Consider the following 7,788-nt stretch of genomic DNA (forward strand, 5'->3'; position numbering starts at 1 on the left):
GAAATTTGTGATTATAGAAGTATGAAATACAATCAGAATAGTGTACAACCTTACAATTCCAATTAATTATAGTCGAATTTCGACTACTGCGGGACGTCTAGTTTTAATTAATAGGAAAGGGATTATTTCGTAATTAATTCGGTATGCGCAGGTCCTTCCTGGATGTAACTTTTATGCCTTAATCTCGCATTTTCCATTGATATTAAAATTGTTTCCGACGCTTCGATTTTACAGAGTTTTTAGTCCAAATTCAACCATTTTCACGGTTATCTAATAATAATAAATCTAATAATCTAACGGGAGAAGATCACGTGGATTCTAACCTACCCGTTGGTCTGATCTGGTAAAGACGCTCACTGGCTGGCCAATAACAGAGGCTACAAAGACCACCAAGGACAGGAAGAAGTGGAGAATCTTGATGCATCAGGTAATCAGCTCTTCAGCTTGACACCACTTTCAGCAATGAAGAGACCGACTAACGAGAGAATGATCTAACTACCATGTAACCATTTCAGGAATCATTTTCCAAGTAAGAATCGAAGCTTACTGCTTTCTTTTATAGTAAACAATTAAACATACTCTCACTTTTCGTTGCGAAGACTTGATATACCAAAAAGTGCCCATTCATGTTATTCGTGTCTATAGGCTCACATCCGGGGCCTTGTATGGGTGTCGGTAAGGGTGACTGAAGTAAGCAATGAGCTACACGTAACTTTTGAAACAGCAACCGTGTTATGAATACCACGCTTTCCGACCCCATTGTCTCTGACTGATATTATTCCACCTACATAGGCTTTGGATAGAGCGCTCACCGATGAAATATGTGGCTTAATCGGTTAGAATTTCATGACACCTTGTTTATTTAACCCATAGGAGCAATTATTGAGGTAACCTATTTATCCAGTAAAATATACCAGTTGTTTGTGGTTGTATCCAAAAACAGCCACCCAATCCCGACAAATGCCTTTCGCCTTAGGTCCTGGCGTGAAAAATCCACGGTATAAAGCTTTCCCTAGGAAAGAACGGCTTCGATTAAGCTTGCTCAACCGGCTTAGCCACCTCGGTAGCACCCTACCCAGCGAGGTATCAGACAGTTAGCCCCGGTGGTATGGACGTTTGTCTTTGATCTTCATCTGTAACAGCCTACATTTGACCACTGCTGCCTTAATACGTACTAGTCAGCTCCATTTTGATTCTTCTCATCCAATTCTTAAGGTGCGCCTTTGATAAGTTGACGCTACCAAGAGACACCCCGCTCTACCTTTTAGCGCACCCTTATATAATTTGGTTCTCTGTCGGTTCACTTTTCGGACTTGGGCGATTTTAAGCTCTAAGAGTTACAGCTATTAAGTATTCCATGTCTCGGCCCCATATTACGTTTGATTCTCATTCTCTCAAGCATTTAACGAGATGGATGTAAGATTGTGAAAAACGATCCCACAATAGCCTCAATAATCTTAGAAAACGTGTCGCTTTTTCCAACAGGTATACAATACCCAAGTACCCAGCCCGGATACAATATACGAACACGACAAACAAAACAGATTACATGTGTAAACAAAGTGCTATATTGAAATGCAATTAAATTAATTAATAATAATTAAACTTTGAACGCTGCGTGCGCGATATGAGCAAACAATGGCTGATAATGACTCGTAATAACTTAGCACTGTGTTTATTTGTTAGTCTTAGAAGTAAACAGAAGTAAATAAAGGCATAATGGATGAAACGACTTGTGAAAGACGCATGGCTTTTCGGTGCGATAGTACCAATTCTCAAGTTCAATGGAGGTATGTAGTTGACGGTTCAAGAATGGCTTCCATGATGAAGGGGTAAGAGGGTGTAACAAAAAAATGCATGCAGCAGCATACAAGTGATAGATGAGTTTTTCTTTAAATATGAAGGTAATTTTTTTTCTTTTTTTTATTGCATAGATAGGTGGACGAGCTCATGGCCCACCTGGTGCTAAGTGGTTACCGGAGCTCGTAAACATCTACAACGTAAATGCCGCCATCCAGCTTGAGATATGAGGTCTAAAGTCTCGGTATAGTTACAATGGCTGCCCCACCCTTCAAACCGAAACGCATTATTGCTTCACGGCAGAAATAGGCGGGGTGGTGGTACCTACCCATGCGGACTCACAAGAGGTCCTACCACAGCACATTCGTCTTAGAGTAATATTGAGAATGTTTAATATCTCAAGGTGGACATTTACTTCGTTATATCAGTGAGCTGGGAGCAAGCGCTTAGCACCATACGTGATCTCTGCTTACCTACGTAATACACTGAAGATAAAACATATCTGTCCTACTCCAATTTTAAATCAACATTAGAATATTTCGTTGGTAGCGATTGGTCGTACTGAATCAAGGAACGAATTCAAAGTGAGCTCATATTTATGTCAGCCTGGTACTTTAAAAGATATCTATATATTAATACGTGAAGCAAAAACTTTGTATCCCTTTTTACGAAAATTGCGCGGACGGAGGACTATGAAATTTTCACACTTATAGAGAATATAGAGAAAAAGTGGACAATGCTAATATTTTTTTAAAATAATGCATAAAAGATACATTAAATCAATAAAGAAAACATTACACACACTACCATGTATTTGACAAACACACGCATGCAAACTATTTATTTATTGTCAAACTTTTGTTCTTGACGTCTGTGATCAAATTGAGAATAGATTAAATATTGTTTGTCTTTATTAATATTTTTCTATAATATTATTATTAAATTCTAATACAATCATAATAGTGTACAAACTTACAATTCTAATTAATTATAGTCGAATTTCGACTACTGCGGGACCTGTAGTTATATTTAATTATATTTAGACTTGATTTTTTTTTTTTTTTATTGCTTAGATGGATGGACGAGCTCACAGCCCACCTGGTGTTAAGTGGTTACTGGAGCCCATAGACATCTACAACGTAAATGCGCCACCCATCTCGAGATATAAGTTCTAAGGTCTCAGTAAAGTTACAACGGCTACCCCACCCTTCGAACCGAAACGCATTACTGCTTCACGGCGGAAATAGGCGGGGTGGTGGTACCTACCCGTGCGGACTCACAAGAGGTCCTACCACCAGTGATTACGCAAATTACAATTTTGCGGGTTTGGTTTTTATTACACGATGTTATTCCTTCACCGTGGAAGTCAATCGTGAACATTTGTTGAGTACGTATTTCATTAGAAAAATTGGTACCCGCCTGCGGGATTCGAACACCGGTGCATCGCTACATACGAATGCACCGGACGTCTTATCCTTTAGGCCACGACGACTTGATTATATGTTGGCGATTTTTGGCTCAGAAAAGCGTGGCCTTAGATGCTAAGTGACACTCGAACCTCAATGTAAATGCCACCTTGTGTCATGAGGTCGAAATTTAGTAGAAAATTTCCGAGAAATGGAACTGTGGTATTCTTAGTTTACTAAACCATGGTTTTGCGAGAGTTGACACTGTCCTTGAGCTGTTGTAACACAAAAAATATCTAAGCCATGGCAAAAACATACAAATTACAATTATCTTTCATTTAGTGAAGATTGATAAATATTGTTTTTTATCTTTTTCTCGGCCTGCATAGCGTTAGAAAGAAGCTTCCTTCAACCACTCTACATTATATCTTTCTTCTCTCTCGCTGATAACTTAATATGCCTAAATGTCACACATCCTTAAAATTTACCCCCAAATATTTCCCATCTCATCTAAGAAGTTTCACAACAAAAATTAGTGACGTTTATAAAATTTAGGTACCAATTGGGCTTGTTCAGTTCCCGCGCGAATGGGTATCCCGACAATTTTTGCTGCAAAACAGTAATGCATTGTGGTGTGCATAGTCTCACTCTTCATATCCAAATCCCAAATCTTATATTAATATTCCAAAAGTTGTAGCTTACACATGAGGCATAAAGCCGGTAGTCCGTTTATTGCTATTAACGCAGGAGCCCAATTGTTTTTCCTGCCATACACTATGAAGCTTTTACGTCATTATGAAATAAAGTTTTTTGTCGGTCAATCATATTCTAATAATCTTAGGAAAAAGCTCACCCGTTTTCGTTGGTTTTATTCGTGCTTACGTGATACCGGAAGCTCATTCTGTCTCTATTTCCATTTGTCGTTAGCTTCCAAGCCGATGACTGGTGACGGTGACCTTGAAGATCGGCTTCCTGGTTCTGGAATTACAAGTGTTGCACATCAATTGACTCTGCTAGATGTTGGTACATCCTACATCTGACATCGCTCAGCAAGTTGGTAGGCTTTTGGTAGGATGGAAGGATTCGGGCTGCTTGAAAAACCGCTTGTAAATAAAACGCCTATGATATTATGGTATCAATTTGATACTAATAAACTGAATGCGTATAGTATTTATTGTGCAAATTGAATAACTATACCGAGACCTTAGAACTTATATCTCAAGATGGGTGGCGCATTTACGTTGTAGATGTCTATGGGATCCAGTAACCTCACCAGGTGAGCTGTGAGCTCGTCGACCTATCTAGGCAATAAAAAAAAGCAAGCATACACACTACCTCATGGAGTTTGGGCAGGACCGTAACTTAGATTGAATTTATTATTATTTTTCCTACCTATTCTAGTGATCTCGAAGGGTCATACTAGATTCACTAAACAAGTCGGTGGGTTCGCGGGGCTCTAACCACGACGTTGCTAACACTAACCCTAGCAAGAGCAGTGCTTCGCAGAATCTACCAGCGGATCGGAAACGCGACTCACTGAGAAGATTCGGCAAGAAACTCATTGGGATATTTTATATCTTTATTATAAACATAGCATCTCATAGATACTCAGTGGGCTGTGCCCGAGGGCTTAGATAGAAACAATATTTGTTCTATTTATTCAGTAATCAAATATGAAAATTGTTAAATAAATTTATACCTAGGCCGCAATGTAGCTTGTTGATTTTAATTTGATTTACATTGCGCGCTAAAACGTTAATTTTCAAAGTAATTATTGTAAGTAGTTGTGATTACATTGTATTCGAATTCCTATCTCAAGCAGGGTAGCTGGTAACTGCTTTGAAGTTACAATGTATATGAGTGATATAGTTTGCTTCTCCAGAACAATGAAAATGAAAGAGTTAGTAGAGAAGACTCCTAAGGAATCCAGGAGCAGTAAGAATTTTCTCATCTCCGCAGGAAATCATAAGATATCTGTCCTAAGCTCGTCATTTCAGATGCTTTAGATCGACGATCGGTGCTTTTAGGTGCTTCAAGCACCGGTCACCGTTGTCGGCAAACCCGTCGCTTGCGACGAAGGGTTTGGCGAGCAAACTAATCCTCAGACACAGTCCACTGAGTTTCTCTCCGGATCTTCTCAGTGGGTCACGTTTTTGATCCGGTAGTAGATTTTGCGAACACTACTCTTGCTAGGGCTAGTGTTTCCTCCCGGGCCTGAGCGTAATATGTTACGCGGACGACACGTTGGTCGTGGCCCGGGGGGGGAGTTTTGCTGAGTCTGCCCGTCTTGCTACGGCTGGGGTGGCGCATGTCGTCGGCAAAATTAGGAGATTGGGCCTCGTCGTGGCGCTCAGTAAATCCGAGGCCATGTGGTTCCACAGGCCCCGGAGAGTGCCACCTGTCGATGCCCATATCGTGGTTGGAGGCGTCCGTATCGGGGTCGGGGTGCAGTTGAAGTACCTCGGCCTCATTCTGGACAGTCGTTGGACCTTCCGTGCTCACTTTCAGAACCTGGTCCCTCGTTTGTTGGGGGTGGCCGGCGCGCTAAGCCGGCTTCTGCCCAACGTCGGGGGGCCTGACCAGGTGACGCGCCGTCTCTATACGGGGGTGGTGCGATCAATGGCCCTATACGGGGCGCCCGTGTGGGGCCAGTCCCTGGCCGTGGGGGTGGCGAAGCTGCTGCAACGGCCGCAACGCACCATCGCGGTCAGGGTCATCCGTGGTTATCGCACCATCTCCTTTGAGGCGGCGTGTGTACTGGCTGGGACGCCGCCTTAGGTTCTGGAAGCGGAGGCGCTCGCCGCTGACTATAGGTGGCGGGCTGAACTTCGTGCCCGGGGCGTGGCGCGTCCCAGCCCCAGTGTGGTCAGAGCACGGAGGGCCCAATCTCGGCGGTCCGTGCTGGAGTCATGGTCCAGACGGCTGGCTGATCCTTCGGCTGGTCGTAGGACCGTCGAGGCGATTCGCCCGGTCCTTGTGGATTGGGTGAATCGTGACAGAGGACGCCTCACTTTCCGGCTTACGCAGGTGCTCACTGGGCATGGTTGTTTCGGTGAGTTCCTGCACCGGATCACAGCCGAGCCGACGGCAGAGTGCCACCATTGTGGTTGCGACTTGGACACGGCAGAGCATACGCTCGTCGCCTGCCCCGCATGGGAGGGGTGGCGCCGTGTCCTCGTCGCAAAAATAGGAACCGACTTGTCGTTACCGAGTGTTGTGGCATCGATGCTCGGCGACGACGAGTCGTGGAAGGCGATGCTCGACTTCTGCGAGTGCACCATCTCGCAGAAGGAGGCGGCGGGGCGCGTGAGAGACGCACAATCCCGCCGCCGTCGAGCGGGGGCCAGGGAGGCGGATTTCGCCCAAGCCCTGGCCCTCTAAGTGTTTCGGGTCCCCCTCACATGTCGGTCTGGGGACCGGCGAGGAGGGCCTAAGAAGACGACGTGCAAGCTGCTCTGCACGCGTTTTACGCAAGAGCATCCGGGTGATGGAAGGCCGGCTATCCTCGACCCACGCTGGTTCTGGCCCAGCGGGGTATTCCGTAGGGTAACCCACTCTAACCGGCGCCATCTAGGCGGGCTTCGGACAGTCTGCCGACCGAGAGGGCTGGTGGTCGTGGCGCCGACGACCGCCAGTCTGGCGTCCCGAGGGGGAGGGTGATGGGAGAGATGTGCTCCGCACTAAACGCTTCACTTTCCCCCCTTTGCCTTGTCATGAGTTCTGTCTCATGCGAGGTTTGGACGTTGGTTGTTGAGCGACAGGAGGTTTTAGTCAGTTCGACTCTGACATACCCCGCCCAGTATCCCCAGAAAAGGGCGGAAGTCCGGCGATTTCCTCCTGACAAAAAAAAAAAAAAAAGGGCTAGTGTTAGTTTGAGCCCCGTGAACTCGCCTACTCGCTGGGTTAAGCTGGCATAGTCCCCCGAGGTTATCGGCATAGATAGGATAAAAAAAGAGGGATCGATTGACGGGAGAGACTAAATTTCCACCAAAATTTTGTACACTCGAACACAGAGCACTTAGACTGCTCTATCAAGGGTCAACCGCCGGTTAGCGAGTACATTCGGTGTCAACATGCCGGTTATTGGATGCGATTCATTTGTGGTCCAAAACTTAAGCGGTAGCGGTGTGTAGTATTGACCCTTTTTTTCCTCTGGAATTATAGTTTTGAAATACCGGATATTCTTTATCGGATGGTAATTTGTGGTTTGATAAGTCCCGATTTTTATGAATTCAGGATAATTCTTTACCAGCTAACAGTAATTAATTTATTTACTACGTGGTAGGCGCACGTTGAAGATACAAGCGAGTGCAACCATCCTGCCTATTGTTACTGCGAAACAGTTCATTTTCTCATGTTCATTCATGTTCTCTGATCGGAAGCGTAGGAATTTCTTGATCCTAGATAATTGGAACGTCAATATGTTTCAAAATTGGTGGCAGTATTTGCATAGGTCTATGCGGTCTGGTAATCAGTTATTAGTGGATAGGGTCTTTTACAATAATACAGGGTTTACAAAAAGACAAAAAAGTCAAGTTTTTAATCGATCCACAGAGTTAAATATTGTATGTAGCACGCACCA

The 7,788-nt window shown here is 44.4% G+C and overlaps 1 protein-coding gene across 1 annotated transcript in view; it reads right to left on the reverse strand.

The window, feature by feature from the left end:
• Positions 1–4,153, reverse strand: part of apolpp (retinoid- and fatty-acid binding glycoprotein apolipophorin) — a 92,542-nt gene extending 88,389 nt beyond the window's left edge. The window contains exon 1 of the mRNA XM_089739842.1: positions 4,060–4,153. The gene's annotated coding sequence lies outside the window, so the exon portion shown is untranslated. The remainder of the gene's footprint in view (positions 1–4,059) is intronic.
• Positions 4,154–7,788: the final 3,635 nt, after the last annotated feature.

Source organism: Bombyx mandarina, chromosome A1 (genome assembly GCF_030267445.1).
Source record: "Bombyx mandarina strain Sakado chromosome A1, ASM3026744v2".
In the NCBI taxonomy this organism is placed as follows: domain Eukaryota; kingdom Metazoa; phylum Arthropoda; class Insecta; order Lepidoptera; family Bombycidae; genus Bombyx; species Bombyx mandarina.